Genomic DNA, 17,182 nt, shown 5'->3' with positions numbered 1-17,182 from the left:
TATATATATATATATATATATATATATCAGAAATTTCTGTCTCAAAATGGCAGAAGCTGGGAAGCCCAAAATCAAAGCACTGGCAGGTTTTGGTGTCAGGTGAGCATTGTCTCCATTTCCAACATGGCTCTTTAAATGCTGCATCCTTTGGAGGAAGGAAGGCTATTTCCCACATGGCAGAAGAGCAGACTAGTGAGAGGATCTTCTCCCACAAGTCCTTTAAACAGCAACATTAATTCTGCGGATTGTCTTGGGTTCTGGGTGCCTAGAGATGTTGAAACTCCATCTAAACATGGAGGTCTCTTTTTCTTAGAGGCTACAGAAGAGCAGTACATATACAATGAGTATACAAACGAGCAAGCGTGGACCATTTGCAGGCCCCAAAAAACGCAAAACCTCCCAGTCTAATAAGAACTGCCAGGACACTTACCATTCCCCACATACATATAACTCCCATCCTCTAAAAGAAGCAAAATGCCAGCCAGGAAGAGGGGCAGATAAGGAGAAAATGAAAAAAGAGAAAGCAGAAGCCAGCTAATCCCTGGCCCTAGAGTCAGGAGATCATCTAGATATTAAAGACAATAATTCAAAGGTATTAACACCACCTTTGGATAAAATTAAAGCATCTTTTAAAAAATAATCCTTTTCAGAGTTCCAGCACTGCAATCAGTTACTATATGGTAATATAAATAACTCTGTTCTCCTTCTGCTTCTTCTAGATACAGTTCTGGGATGCAAATAATACTCAAATACACATCGCACACAACCAAGCAGCCCTCTTGGTGGTGTGTATCATAGAATGAGTTTTCTCTGTGCTGTCTAGCTCCCACTCACCAATCAGACCCTCATGCTGAAGGCTTCATCCCAAGCTCTTCTGACTAGGGAACTCATTCAGGGAAAGGGAAGCTGACCCCGAGGATGCCTGGTTGCCCAGGTGTACCCCATCAGAGGGCGTTTGTCCCAATTCACCATTCTCCTCAGCTTTATTAGCTCAGCACTTAACCTTTTCTGAACCAATAAGGTGTCTGTCTCAGGGACAGCTCCTGTTACTAAAGCCAGAGGATGCCAGTCTGTTTAGTTATCACAAAAAAAAAAAAAAAAAAAAAAAAACATAGCTGTCAAATAGGACAGAAACTAATGTCTACCTGCCCAGCATATCTTCTCCCTGAGGTAAGAAACTTGAGTGATGACCTGTGGGTGGGTCTGAGTGCCTTTAATCCCAGCACTCAGGAGACAGAGGCAGGTAGATCTCTGTGAGACTGAGGCCACCCTGGTCCTTATAGTGAGTTCCAGGCCGGCTGGGAACTCACTGTCTGAAAAAGAAAAAAGAAAAGAGTAACTTGAGTGACTATATGTGACCAGAAAGTAGAAAGTTTCTCAGTGATCAGTGGACCATCAGCAGTTCTAGACATTCTCTGGAGCACCTCTTAGGGTATCAGAATAGCCTGTTGAAAAGTTCTGTTTTGAAAAAGATTTTATTTCTAATTATGTGTATATGTGCGTGTCTGGGCATGGCTTTGTGCACTTGATTGCAGTATCCACAGAGGCCAGAATAAGATGTCAGATCCCCTGGATCTGGAGTTACAGGCAGTTGTGAGCTGTCTGATATGGGTGCCGGGAACTTAACTCGTGTCTTCTGGAAGAGCAGTACTGTGCTTTTAACCACCCAGCCATCTAAACTCGGCTGAGAAAATCTTAGTAGCAAGTTACTTGACTCCTTTCCCGAAACAGTGAGGAGGCTGGGTTGTGGCTCTGTGGTAGAGTGCTTATTTAGCATGTGTGGGACCCTGGGTTCAAGCACTATTAAAAAAGAAAGGAAGAAAAAGAAACAGAACTTAATTTGAGCATCATATGTATTGGCCCTGTCACATTCCAATTTTGATGTTTCTATGTTGTCCCGGTTAACTTCAGTTGTCAATCTGACATACATGGGAAGAGGGAACCTCAACTGAGGAATGATTTCCATCAGATTGACCTGTGGACATGTCTATGGGGCATTTTCTTGGTTGCTGGTTGATGCAGAAGGGCCCAGCCCACTGTGGGCGGTGCCAACCCTAGGCTGGTGGGCCTGGGATGTATAAAAGAAATAGCTGAGCAAGACAGAGAGGAGCAAGCCAGTAAGCACGGTTTCTGCCTCAACTCCTGCCTCCAGGTTCCTGCCTTGAATTACTGCCCTGACTTCCCTCAGTGATGGACTATCACTTGGTAAGATGCAATACACCCTTTTTTTCCCAAGTTGGTTTTGGTCGAAGTGTTCTATCACAGCAATATAAAACACACTAGAGCATGTGTAATTATTTTGGGTTACCATTATTATTTTGATGAAGGCAATGTTTGGAAAAATTATTAATGTGCTTTTCTCTTTGCCTCCTAGAGGATCTGCCCTTTTTCCCATGTTTGGTCCCAAGTATCCATCTGTCTGGGGAAAGATTAAATTGTTACAGAATAATGCAAAAGGAAATAAGAAGCTAATATTCTGCTATTGACATTTAAAATGAGATTTCTCAGCAAGGCACTAATCTTTGGGTCGAGGCTATTATCCTGAGAGAGGAAGAATAGCAAATTGGCTAAAATGACAGACTCAGAGGCATAATATCTAGGCCCAATCCAGATATTTACCAGTGTGTGACCTTATGCAAGTTACTGAGTTTCTCTGAGACTTAGTCTCCTTGTCTGTAAAATGGGAATAATAAGAGCACCTACCCCAGAGTGTTGTTAGCAGAATTTAACAGGCTAATCCACATAAAGTATGTATTCAGCAAATGTGTGTTTAATTCCTTCTAGATGCCAGTGCTGCAACACTTAGAAAGAGGTAGGAAGTGTCCAGAACACAGTCATTATTCCATAAATACAGGTGATCCTTTTTAAAACTCCTTTCCCTCTCCCTTTAATGTATCAAGAAGCAGGTTTTACAGCACAGTCAGGAAGCTGTCTCTATGGAAGATGTTGAGTTGGTTCATCTTATCTGTCACCTTCATGAGATCTACATCACTTGGGAGACACGCCTCTGGGTATGCCTGTGGAGGATTATCTTAATAGGTTAACTGAGGTAGGAAGATGATCAATTATAGGTGGTACCATTCCCTGCTGTGGGAAACAGTGAGCTGAGCACCAGCATTCATCACTTCCCGCTTCCTGATTGCAAACAGAGAGTGACCAGCTGCCACTGTGATAGACTGGGATCCAAAATAAGTCCCTTCTTCCTTAAGTTGCTTTTGCCAAGGCATTTAGTCACAGCAAAAGGAATAATGACTAATCCAACAGGGAATACAATGAAAATGAAGAAAACCTTTCCTTTCTGTCCTGAGGGGTTGTGGGGAAAGCAGATGAGGAAGAAAGAGGGGTAGAAAAAACATCTCCCATCACACACCAAATATCACACACATGCAGTATACGCCACATGATATATACACACACAATCATATACATACAGTACATGCAACACACTTCACATATACATATACATACAATCATGCACGTATCCCACATATGCCCTATGTGTGTATCATACATATAACCCATATACCACATCATACCATTTATACACACCACCATATACACAAACTACATATACCACATAACATGTATACCTCACACATGCCATATACCACATATAATATGACACACACACATACTGTACACCGTACATGCAACACACCACACCAAACATACATACAATGTACATACCATGCACACATACAATATGACACATACCACATCTGCACCATACACCACACATATACATACCACACATACATATCATAAGCCACCCATACCATGACACACACAAAGGTACCAAACCACATCCAAATCACACATACTACCCCAAACCCACATAGTGTTGGGACTAGGCTTTTGAAACAACCAGAAAATGGAAAGCATCAAGGGCATTGTGCTGGATAGCTTTAGTGTCAACTTGACACACCTGGGTTGAGGGAGCCTCGATTGGGGAATTTCCTTTATTGGACTGGCCTGTGGCCATGTCTGTGGGGCATTTTCTTGATTGTTGAGGGATGTGGGACAGCCCAGCCCATGGTGGGTTGTGTCATCCCTGGGAAGGTGGTCCTGTATTGTTTAAGAAAGGTTGAGCATGGGCCAGGGGCAAGCCAGTAAGCAGCGTTCCTCCATAGCCTATGCTCCAGCTCCTGCCTTCAGGTTCCTGTCCTGAGTTCCTTGGGCTCCCTAATGAACTGTGACCTCAGAGATGTAAGCCGAATAAACCCTTTCCTCCCCAAGTTGGTATTGGTCAGTGTTTTGTCACAGCAATGGAGAAACAAACTAGAACAGGCATGGAGGCCTCCTACTGTGACACCTGGGCATGAGGGCCACACAGCCTTTGAGACAGAAGAGTTTGTTTGCTTTGTGGGCTTCTCTCAATTCCAAACCCCTCCTGGAGCTCCAGCAAGAGAAGACCATGAACAGACCTAGACGAGGAGAACCAGTGGAGGACAGGGTAAGAAATTCAGAAGAACCTCTACCCAGTCAGACGCTCTGAAGTATGTTGGGGAATAATGTAGAGAACCTGACCAAGCTAAGGGAGGCTAGATCACAAGTCCCTCTGGCTGCCAGCTTTGACAATGCACGCAGAGACTAGGGATACCAGATGGGAAGGAGTCTAGAGGCTGCAGAAACCTCGGATACAGACAAGTGATTCAGAGGGCAGGAGGGTAGGGGTTGTGTGGAAGGAAGGCTCAGAAGGCTGGGAAAGCAAGCATTTTTACAAAGAAAGATCCAATATTTCCTAGAGGTATTGCTTAGATTGTTGTCTTGTTGTAAACCAAATCTAAAACTTACTGCCAGCTACCCCAGAGCTAGAGATAAACTAGAGAGTCCAATTCCCTCCAGATTTCCAAGGTAGAAGTTTTATGACCTTGATACAACTTGTCTTCTATTTTAGTAGTCCCTCTGTGTGGTCCCTCTTTTTCCAGAAATTGCTCTCCCCACCCACAGGGCAATTCAGCAAATGAAGCATTTATCAAAAGGCCATTCCCTTTTCTTTTTTACTCCCTCAACCCATGGATGATAGTCCCCAAGTTAGACATGTGACTCAACTAGGGCCATCAGAATCTCTGAGATTTTGAGCAGGGAAAGATGAGTTGTCCATTGCCAACACATGTTCATGAACTATTTCCAGAGCAGAGATTCCCAAAGCACTGCCATGACTCCCTGATGAGTTTCCCGCCATCCCTAAATGCAAGGCCTTATGTGAATATCCTATATGTAAATGACCTTTATAGAGATGCAAATGACCTTTACATATCATAAAGAACTATTTTCTAGTAATTGATTAAATCATCACTAGGGGTTACTAGAAGTTAGAATACTCAAGCTAAAATGACTATTGTAAGATTCTCCTGAGAATTCTAATTTAGTATTCTGCTAAACAGGCGTTCTGCAGAGCCATAGACGGTGAAGAGGTGGGACTCTCCCTGTGTGCAGGCTCATCACAACTGGAACTCCTACAGTGTGAGATAATGGCATTTTATTGTCAGAGCTTCAACAGTGTTATTTGAATTGACTGTGGGTTTTGATAGGTTAATTATGTTGGCCATTAGTTAGAACATATATTCATTATAAATCACTGTAAATGTGGTTTCTTATTTACTTTTATATATATTCAGTTCAATTTGTTGTAGTTGTTGTAGATTATGATCTTTTGGACCAAAAATTTGCTAATAGCTAGACTTTGAGACTATCATATTTCAAATCAGGATCAGTCTGCCCCGTACGTCCATGTGTGCATATTTCCCAATGTAATTTGATTAATATGATGATAGTCATATAATATGGACTCTTTTTTGCCTCTGAAAGTTGAGATAACTAAAAGGTTTCAAGGGTTTTTTATATTTTTCAGTGGGTCACAGGAAAAATTTAAGGCCTCTAGTCTAGAGGAAGGACTCACAAATATCTGAATATCAAGAGCTGCCCTGATTTTCACTCTTGCAGACGGTCACTAGTCAGCTAATAATGATGTCATGATCAATGAAGAGCATGTATGCGATGGTGGTCCCATTAGATGATAACAGAGCTGGAAAGTTCTGATCTGATTCCACCTCCCTAGTGCTTGGATTAAAGGTGTACACCGCCATACTTGGTCTGAGGTCATATATATGGCATAGACTCCTAGGGTCCAACTCAAACCTTCCAAATATAAATTTCCCTGAGAGTGCTCAGTCATTTAAGGAAAACCTTCCTTGCTTATAATGATAAGTTCTTTTGCTCTTAAAACATTGCTGAAGTGTAGATTATTCTCTATGAATGTTTCAGGATCCCATCATGACAGAAGCCATGTAGACTAGCTGTGTACACTTATTCCATGTGCCAAACTCACTACTCAGATCATTGAGAATAGCCAGGGCTGTTTGCCAATGGTGCCTCCACATAGAAACACAAAAACAATGGAGGGACAATCCTTCTTCACTCAACAGAAAGCAAGGGTGGAAGGAGAGAAAAAGACCTGTTGGGAGGGCACAGCCATAGCCCAGACAAGAGACAGTGGTGGCTTCGATGGTGAGATAGCCAGGATTGGAAGTAGAACGTGGGTCTGAGGCATATTTCAGAGACACAAGTTCCCAGGCTTGCTAATAGAATGGAAACTGAGGGAGAGAGAAGCCAGCAAAAGAGAGGAGAATAGCTTGCTACTTTCTCTACCATGAACTGCTAGGTATGCTGGTGCTACTTTAGCAAGAGAGCAAACACTGAGAAAGAAACAGTTTCGGGGGAAAAGGGTAGAAATTGAGAGTTTCGCTCTAGACATGAGAAGTTGAGTGTCTGTGAGACTCCAGGTAGAGATGTCAATCAGGGGCTGAATGCCAGTCAGAAGTTCAGAAGAGAAGTTGGGGCTGGAGATGGGAATACGTGAGTCACCAAGCATAACATTGATATTTAAAGCTATGGAAAGGGACAGAACCACCTACAGAGGGAAGGTAGACTCCCGTCCTGTTAGGCTCCCGCCACACTGCCTTCGACACCACCAGTCACCCAAAATGCAAATGCCACGTAACATTCTGCTTAAAGTTATGCAATGGCACTCAAAGGGTTTTTTTCCTCTTTCTTCTTGTAAGTTGAAATTTCACTAAAATTCCTGTTTAAACTGTAAAAGGAAAGCTGTGTTAGCGCGTTGTACATTGACCTAGTTTCGCAGAAGAAATTATATAGCACTGATTAAAAGCCAGTACAATATTTGGAAAGTTAAGGAGAAACAGAGAACTCAAAGAAAAAATAATGAAGGCAAGCGAATAATTAAATTATCGCAAATGTGTTGCTTTTAACATTACTTTCTTAGAGTAAAATAATTCATATATTCAGCTAAGGATTTTAATTGCTTAAAAGGCCACTCACTAACTGTGTGACCGTGTAAACTGTTTTGACCTTACTCTGTCCTCTTTTGCTTTTCCTATAAGGGGCAGATAATGATGTTTGCACTGGTTTTCTGGAAAGGTTGCTGAGAGGGCCAGAAGAGATAAAGGAAATATAAACACTAGAAATGTTTACTGGAGTGAGAGAGGCTTTAAGCGCCTTAAGTTCAGGGACTGTGACCTACAATGCTTAGTCCTCTCTGCCTAGCAGAGTGCCTGGGGTTCAGCATAGGATAGCATCAGAAAGAGAAAAAATATGCTGCCTTGGCTTCTTATAGCCTTCAGAATGAATCTCCTTTGGCTTCCCCTAAGAACAGAGTCTAAGATTAGGACTTGAATGCACACAGTTCATGAGGTTATTCAGAAAGGAGGGGCGAGGGAACAGGAAGGAACAAAGGACTGGTGGTGTGATGGAGATACACTAATGGAAACACTGGAAAGAACAGATTCCATGAGCCACTTACTGAGTCAATCACCCACCAAAAGACAGATCACTGAACATTTATCCAACAGCTTCAGTCTCTCCCCTGCACGAGCTTGTCCTGAGGTACATCGACCATCCTTCCCTCCCCAGAATGAGCATCTCCTGTGACCTCAGAGGCACTCAGAGTGTTTCATATGAAGCCTCTTGAGTGCTGAGCTTGTGATTACCAGAACCTTCTACCAAGTCAGCAACTGACTTCAGAGGTAGACAAGGAGATGTGATGTGGTCACCAAGTTGTCTGCCACAAAACCCAAAACCTTCTACCTGACATTCGTTCTCTGCTATAGCTTGAACATTTCCCTCAAAGTTCATGTGTTAGAAACAATTCCCAATGCAACAGTTTCCAGCACCCACATGGCATCTAACAACTGTCCAGAACTCCAGTTTCAGGGATCTGATATCCTCTTTTGGACTCCACAGGTGCCTGCACAAGTGCACTAAGATACATGCAGGCAAAACACACACACAAAATAAAAATTAATTAGTTAATTAATTAAGACTGGATGTGGTGGTGCATGTCTTTAATCCCAGCACTCACAAGGCAGAGGCAGACAGATCTCTGTGAGATCAAGGCCAGCCTGTTCTACATAGTGAGTTCTAGGCCAGCTGGAGCTAGAGAGACCCTATCTTCAAAAAAAAAGACAAAGGATGGAGAGATGGCTCAGCGGTTAACAGCACCTGCTGCTGTTGCAGAGGACTGGGGTTCAGTTCCCAGCACCCATGTGGCAGCTTACAACCATCTGTAACTCTAGTTCCATGGGATCCAATGCCCTCTTTAGGGCAAGCATCAGGCATACATGAAGCAAAACACTCATACGCTTAAAACAAAATTTTTTTAAAAACTGAGAAGAAGGAGGAGGGCAGTGGCAGACAAATTCTTGCTCTCACGAAATTTGTATTGAAATGTTTGGCGGATGAATACGTGGATACATGGATATATGGATAAATTGATGGCATTTTTATGTGAAAAATGTCCTCTGTGAGAAAACAAAAGGTCCCCACTTCAATTAAAGTTTTATTACCTCAGTCTTGGGCTTACCTCAGTCTTAGGCCAGATCCAGCTTCATCTCTAGGTTAATTATCTATTACTATGTAAAGAATTGCACTATGACTGGACTGACAAGCTTAAGACAATTATTACCTCACAATTTCTGTATATCATAACTTTAGAGAAGGCCCAACAGAAATGATTTATTTCTACTCTCCAATCTCTGGGGTCTCAGCTGGAAAACCTGAAGGCGGGGGCCTGACCAACTCTATATTAAAGTCTTGAAGGCTTGATAGAGAACAGAGACACCTGCTTCCTCCCGTGCATGTGCGAGTGGGTTACTACCTGTGTGTGTGTGTCTCCACAGGGCCATCTGAGCAGTCTCACAAATGGCAGTTGGCTTCCCCTAAGCAAATCATCTGAGAGACAGGAGTATCAGGAGAGGCAATGTCTCCTCAGAGCTCACACACACTGCCTGTTTCACCATGTTCTAGTCATGAGAAAAAATCGCTCAATCTAATCCATATCTGAGGGGACAAAAATTAGATGCAACCTTTAGAAGAGAGTTGTAAGCATATTTTTGCACAGCCACAATCCCTCTTTCTCAGGCCCACAGAATAACTGATGTTTTTTTTCTCCATCTCTGACAGATACCACCTCTGTCAGACCCCTGCCTCCATAAACTTCCCCCTACCCAGTGAAGACATGGTGTTCCCACATTTACCCCTACCAACCAAATGGCCCTTTGCATTTGAAAGTTTCTATTGCTAGTCCCCACAGAAAAGAGGGGCAAATGAGGTTTAACGTGACAAATCTAAAGAAATTATAAAGGAACAAGAAGACCAGTAAAGCAGCAAGGCGGTTACTTGCCTGCAGTTCATGAAATCATGGCCCAGTTCTGTGTCCCTTCCCCTGCTTTAGATGCCTCCAGACGGTCAGCTCTCACTCCAGACACACCTGTGCTTGATACCTACATGCTGGGAACTGAACCCCAGTCCTCTGCCAGAACAGCACCCAGGTACCTATGCTACTAAGCTTCTCAGACTTTAGCTCAAGGATATCTACTTGACTCCTTTCCATATCAGACAGGGCTTTTGGTCTCATCCAGAACTTCCAACCCTCTTCACTCACTATAGGCACCTTTAACTTGAACTGTCTGCTTTTATTTTTTGTTTTTTTTAAGACAGGGTCTCACTATATAGCCCAGACTGGCCTTGAACTCCCAATCCACCTGCCTCAGTCTCCAAAGTGATGGCATTACAGGTGTATGGTACCACACCCAGATTTGCTATTCTGCTTTAGAATCCCGCAGCAGCCCACAATGGCACTTCTGGGCTATATACCACCCTGATCCCTGGATAATGGAAAATGAAGTCCTGGCTCCAACCAACACCTAAAGATTTCTCCCTGGGTTTTAGGTATCCTACAGAAACCTGAGGGCCAAGCAATGTCATTTCTTGCCTCCAAACAACCTTCCACGTTTCCGCCAGAGTAACCTCAGTTCATATCTGATTTTGCTGCTTCTCTTCTTGAGACCCTTCAATGGCTCCACCTTGCCCCAGAGTCCACACTCCTAGACAAAGTTCACAAGGCTTTCCATGACATAGCCTGACATTGGCTCTTAGTCAGTAGGAACTAGACCCACCATGTTTTCTCTCCCTTCTGGGTCTGCATCCATGCTATTTCTATACCTGGAAAGTTCCACTTCTCTGACTACCCACCCCTCACCAGGCCTCACTCCTTCCTGTTGGCTTTCAGGGGTCAGCTTGAACATACCTTTCCTAGGAGTTCTGTCTGGTTTCACTCTGCCCCAAGCTAGCACAGAGCTTGTCTACGTTGCTCATCTATTTAAAGTGTTCAGTCCTTGAAGGTCTAATCCAGGTGCTGTATCCTTAACACCTGACACTGTGCCTGGCTCACGGTATGTGCTCAATGCATATCTGCTGGATAATGAATGAATGAACAGGGGCCTTTTACCTCTGTCCCCACCTAGACATCCATGGTAGTTCTCTGGAAGGCCTGCCTTGGTCTATTGCTGTTTCTGTCACACACAACTACCTGAAGAACACTGACTTAGGGGACAGATGGGTGCTAAGGAGGGTTCAGCTCTTCTGTGACTTTTGCTGTCCTAGGTCACCTTCAGAGCTGGGCCTTGCTGGCTATCCCTGAATGTGGCACCCCAGCACCACAATCCCCAGTAACCCCATAACCCATATGAAAGGTCACTCTTTCCTCCAAATCACCAAAAGCAGGGGGGGTATTACTTGACATTTTGTCATTCTCTCTACATAGGTAATCAAAAATGTCATTGGGGTGTACCAGATGACCACTGAATATGTCTAACACGGTTCAGCTGCTCTTTACCAGAGTACATGGTCCTCTCTTTGACAGAAGGTGAAGCAGAGGAATCCAAAGCTAGAAAGATCTAGTGCACTGAAGGTTGTGACTACCATTGACCTAAAATAACAACTCTGAGACTGGAGATGTAGCACAATGGTACAGTGTCTGCCTAGCATACACACAACTCAGAGTTTGATCCCTAGTACTCAAATAAGAATCCTGCTTTAAGGCAAATAAGAAATAATTTATTCTGAACCAAATATGAGTGATAATGGTCCAGGAATACAGATGTAAGTTAGTCCAAGTGACATGTTCCCTGTAGAGAGAGTGTGTAAACTTGTACAGGCAGAGGACAGCAACCTGGGGGAGTCTGTCACTGTGACTAAACACCTGACATAAGTAACTTAATGGAGGGAATATTTGTTTTGGCTCAGTCTCAGAGGCTTCAGGCCATGGTTGACTGACTCCATTGCTTTGGGCCTGGGGTGAGGCAGAATATCATGGTGGCAGGAAGGCTTAGTGAAGCAGAGCTGTTTCCCCCACAGCATCCAGAAAGCAAAGAGACACAGCCTTCCAGGGCATGCCTCCAGTGGCCTACTTCCTGCAATTAGGCCCTGCCTCCTACTTTCCACAACCTCCCCCAAAAACCCAGCAGATTATTAACTCACAATGTTAACCATTGATTAGGTCAGAGCCCTTGGGATCCCATCACTTCCCCAAAGGCCAGCAGTTGGTAACTAAGTTCCTCACTCATGCCCACAAAGTTGAAAGGTTTCATGTTTGAGATTCAAGGGAACACTGAGGCAGACTGTCATTTTGTGTAAGAGATTATTAGCAGAGTTAACTCCATGGACCAGCAGACAGCAATATGGCAGGGGCTCTGAGGAAAGTTCTGGCCCATGTGGTAGAGTGGCGGTCCCTTCTTATAGATTTTAGATGAAGGGGGTGGGAAGGAGATAAAAAGTTTCCATTTTTTGATTCATGATTGACCATTACTAGGAGTAACAAGGGAATGGTATTTTAAAGACTGTCAGGCATCAACGAAGCTCCCTTATGCAACAGAGGACCATGAACACAAAAGGACACTACTGACCAAAGCATAGAAAATAAGAGTGCAGAGTGTGGGTCCTTGGACAGGACTCTTGTATTAAGCTCCACCCACCCAGGGCTCAGGGATCATTGCGATTGTAAGATTGTAAAGACTGTAAGAACCAGGGAGGAGGTGCGTGACCATACGGAAATAGAGTCCTACAGGTTCCTGAGACCTTGTTCATGTGAACCTACAGCGATAGTGTCAGCATGCACAAGACCCATGAAAACTCAAGCAGACCAAAAACCCAGCATAGAACTGTGGAAATGGGAAGCAGGCCCCAATCTTCGTTGAAAAACTATTGGCAGCTGATCTTCTTAAAGGGAGAGATTCTAGATAGGCTGACGAGACTTCAGTGGATGAACTTGGACTGAGGTACGTCTAGGGACACTAACCTGACTCAATAGGCCTTATTACAAATGACAGAATGTATGAAATCAGCGGGGGGTGCCAAGGGGGAAGGGAGTATAAAGATGACTAATATGTTCTGTATGAAATACACAAAAATTCAATGCAAAAGACTGTCAGATGATGTAAATATTTCTCCTGGCCAGCCATTATTGGGGTCCACCCAATCCCAAGTCTGACTAGAGAAACAAGTCACTTTAGTTCTGGAAACCAAATTATTTTATTTTCTGGAATTGTCACCATTCAATGAAATCAAAGAGTTTTACCAAATGCTATGGCCTTGGATAATAAAGGTTACTAAGCAGCACAAACACCTGACACCCTGTCTTATTTTGTGTCTGTCTCTCTCCTTTACTTTGACCAAAGGCACAAAGATAAAGCATAATCCTTTCCTCTTGAGTCACCTTGGATTCACAGAAGAGTAGAGCTGGCGGGACAGAGTATGTTCAAACGGAGACAGTTCTCCATGCTGGTGGGACAGCACCCTGGAGCAGAAGTAATCAGCTCACAAGAATCAGCTTGCTCCCATCAAGCAATGAGGGCAATAACAACTGCAGGACTACTCTTGCCCAAGCAGAACCAAGGCATTGATCATCTACACCACACTTTGACCAGCTTAATTATGTAGATCTCTTGATCCCTACCCCAATTCTTTCTCTACTTAAAGCTCGTGTCAGTAGCCCAAGAATGGACTTGGGGTCACTAGACTCCTCTATCTGTTCTCCTTCCCAATGTGCCCACATCGAATAAATGTCCTCCCCTGTTTTTCACCATTATTCATCTCTTTAATAAGTTTACTGGGGATGAGTGGCCCAGCCAGCATTTTGGGCTGCTGGAACCCAGGATTTTTCTCTAAAATCTCTAGTTACAGAACCATAAGACTCTTCTGTGGGCTTCAGATGTTATAGCACTTCAAGTAGGTTTGGTAAGGGCTAAGTTTAGCAACACATTCTGAGTTTATCTGTTAGTCATGAAAATGTTAGGTCAGATACAAAAGTTAAAGTAATTGGCTATTAAAGAACCTAAGATAGTCTGAGATTATTTTAACCCTTGACCTATGATTTTCCATCTCTCCACAACCACAATGTTCTCCAAGGTTAAGCAGTCTGCCAGATCTTTAATACAAATTCTTCAGAGAACTTCAGCTAACACTACCTTATCTCTATTTCCTACTGCCCTATGTGTGGAGGTTAAAAATCTGAATTCTAGGGAAGTCACACTTCCCTAGATAAAGCTGGGACCTACAACTGACTAGTAGAATGACCTTGGGCATACCACAGAAACTTTTTTTAAGATAGGGATCTCACTATGTAACCCAGGTCATGTGATCATGTGATCTTCCTGTCTCCACCTCCTAAGCACTGGGATTATGGATCTAGGCTACCACAACCCACTCCTCAGAGAACTTTTTGATCCTTTGGTGCCTTCTTAATATTATCACGGGGGTAATGATAAGCAATGTAAAAGAATTTAGGACAGCTAGTGTGTTTGCCCACGAGGGAAGGCAAGGACCCAGTGAGCATTCTTCATTCTCTGACTCTCCTTATCGCACTTCTTCCCCTCTATAGACTTCCTTTGAAGCATTTCCTCTGTTGCCTGTTCTTCTTCTCCTGCAGTATATTACTTTTCATATTGCTATGACAAAAATACCTGACAAGAAACAATTTAAAGAAGGAAGGGGCTATTTTGGTTTACCATTTCAACAGATACAGTCCATCATGGTGGGGATAGCCCTAGCAGCAGTATGGGGGTGAGGTGGCTGGTCACATCCATCCACAGTCCAGAATCAGAGAGGGAATGAAAGGTGATGCTCAGTTGGTTTCCTCCTCTTAGTCATGCTGGGACCCCATCCTGTAAGATGGTGCCTCTCACATTCAGGGTAGCTCTTCCCTCTTAAACCTTTCTAGAAATGCTCTAATGGATACACCCAGAGATGTGTTTCCATGGTGATTCTAAGTCCAATCAAAGTGACAATGAAGATTAACTATCACACGATGGAGCCAGACACACCCATTTTCTTCTTGAACCTGCCATTCATCAGTGGATGTTGGTGAAGTCTTCTTGAACCCTGGGCTTTAGGCAACAGCTGAGAATCACTCCTGTGTGTTGCAGGAGGAGTGTGATAAGCTATTTCCACTCTGTTTCTGCTTTTTCCCACAATTGCTACAATCTGCTTTCCCTTGGATGACCTGAAAGCAAACACCACTGGCTGCAGCAACTAATTTTCTTCCAAAGACTGCAGTCTAGGTAAGGAAGCAATACGTATTTTTCCCATTAACAAAGCTTTAGCCCTACTTTTTTTGGAAATTATCCTGGTTTATTATGCTCAAAGTCCATTTACTTCCTAGTCTGGCTCTTATTACAAAGTTTCCTCCCCTTCTCCCAGAAAGGCTTCCACCTGAAGCAGGAGACTAATGACACCATCAGCATAACTTCCCCATCTTCTATTTTGCTTTTAATAGTAGTTGTTTTTCTTGCTGCACATCCCACCATCCAATTCTATCTTCTTACTTTGACGCTCAGCCCCACTCTGCCTTAGTTTCCAGCCTAAAAGGTACCACTTGGACCCAACTCATTTCAGAAATGACTAACACACCCTAAACCCCAAAATGAATCACCCAGGTTACCAGCTCCTGCCAACCATCTCACAGACCCTGCAACCTCCCCCAGCACCCATCCCATCCCACCCTGTCCTCCTGGAACTGTACTTTGTGCCTTTGCCCCTGCCCTTGGACCTGGCATGACCTAAGGCCACATTTCCAGACCCTGGAATCCCTGCTCTTTTTTTTTTTTCTTGCAGTTGTTTTGTTTTTCACTTTTATGCTCTGTAGCACTAATGAAGCAGTCTTCAGGCAATGCTCAATCCCCAGGTCTGACCATAACTCCAAATTTTCCCACAACTGAGCAACACTACACACCCCCACATCCCATTGAGAACCTTCGTAATCTATTATATTCTGGCACTACAATTTCTCTACATTTTTAAACATACAATAACAACAAATAAAATTCCTTCCAAGGAAAGAGAAAGCTCACCTCCACTTCAGAATTCCCCCAACTCTGGTGAGAGTTAATTCCACCTAAATCTCAACCCACACAGTCCCAGAAGCAACCAATAACCAGGTGCCCATAATGGGCTGTCTAGCTCATCCTACCCCACCCTCCGCCCCAATTTTCTAAATCTGCTCAGCAACCAGAGCCATTAAATCCAGAAAACTAATTTGTAAGGAAAACAATGAGAAGAGTAATAGTCTCTCGGTTGGATTCCAATGGAAGGTCCCACCAGGACTGAGCAAGAATGGTAAAGAATGGAGAGGGGCACCTAGAGAAACACCTATTAACATTCAAAGCCCCAGCACCTTGGAAGCTGACCCACTGCAAAATGGAAATCTGCCCTAGCCCACAGGGGCCAGCACTCAGGTTCGCATTATTTATCCTGCAAACGGAGTTGCTAACTGCAAGCAATCACAGGCTTGCTCCCCCGCAGCTCAGGGGGAGCCTGCAGAGTCTGCGAGCTGCCCCAAGACACGTGCCTGGGTTACTTTGGAACAGTGCTATTTGGAAAAGGAGAAAAGGGGGCATAAAGCTGGGGCGTGGAGGGGAAAAAGAATGCCAAGTTTGGAGGGGAGTGAGCCACAGGGAGGCCGCGGTGATGGTCCTTGCACAGGCCCTGCAGACAGCTGACCTTGACTGCAGGGAAATTCTGATGTGATCTCTTCTCCACAGATGGGGGGTGGGACCGGGAGATGGGTAGAGATTCACTTTGAGTCATCCAGTGAGTCACAGGCAGAGGCAGAAATAGATCTTATGACCCACTGTTCTTGTCACAGACATCTTGTGTCTGCAACCAGGATTCCTGAGAGGGCAGGGATTCAAGTGCTCGGAGTAGCCAGGTTGGATCATTTGATGAGATGTCTGTTTCCATTCCCAATGCAAATGATTGAAAGTCAACAAGGACCCAAAAAACTTTTCCCTCCAGGTCTACCATGCTCCTCACTGTCAATTACACCTGCTTACCATCCTTAGCAAGGTGAAATTCATTTGCTTCCTGTTTACCCCTGCCTCTATTGCATTCTAGTTTCCCTCATGGACATGAGCTAACAGACACCACATCCAAGAGGACTCTCAGCTCTCACTGAGAGCTTATGAATCCTAGAAAGTCTTCCTTGATTAGATCACCCAATTTTTCTTTTACCTCTCAATTGTAGTGTTTTAGGACTAATGAAAGACAATGTGAGTATCTACCCAGCATCTAAGATTCTTTCAGTGCCAGCATCCTAAGAATTTGAATTTAGTTCTGTTATGTACCCATTCATGGTTTTGGGTTCCTTACATGAGGAGACTACTTTTTTTTTTTAAGTTTAAAATACGTTTTTATTTATTATTATTATTTTTTATTTTTTTACACCCACTTCCCAGATAGCACCCTCTCATAGCCTCCCTCCCTCCACTAGAGCCCTTATACTCTGATATCCTTGCTATTGTCTGCTGTGTTGTCGGCACCCCCAGCCATT

The sequence above is a fragment of the Nannospalax galili genome, unplaced genomic scaffold (genome assembly GCF_000622305.1).
Source record: "Nannospalax galili isolate Female #2095 unplaced genomic scaffold, S.galili_v1.0 scaffold475, whole genome shotgun sequence".
NCBI classification, from domain to species: Eukaryota; Metazoa; Chordata; class Mammalia; order Rodentia; family Spalacidae; genus Nannospalax; species Nannospalax galili.
The sequence above is the reverse complement of the archived record's forward strand: the minus strand, read 5'-3'. Positions refer to the sequence as shown.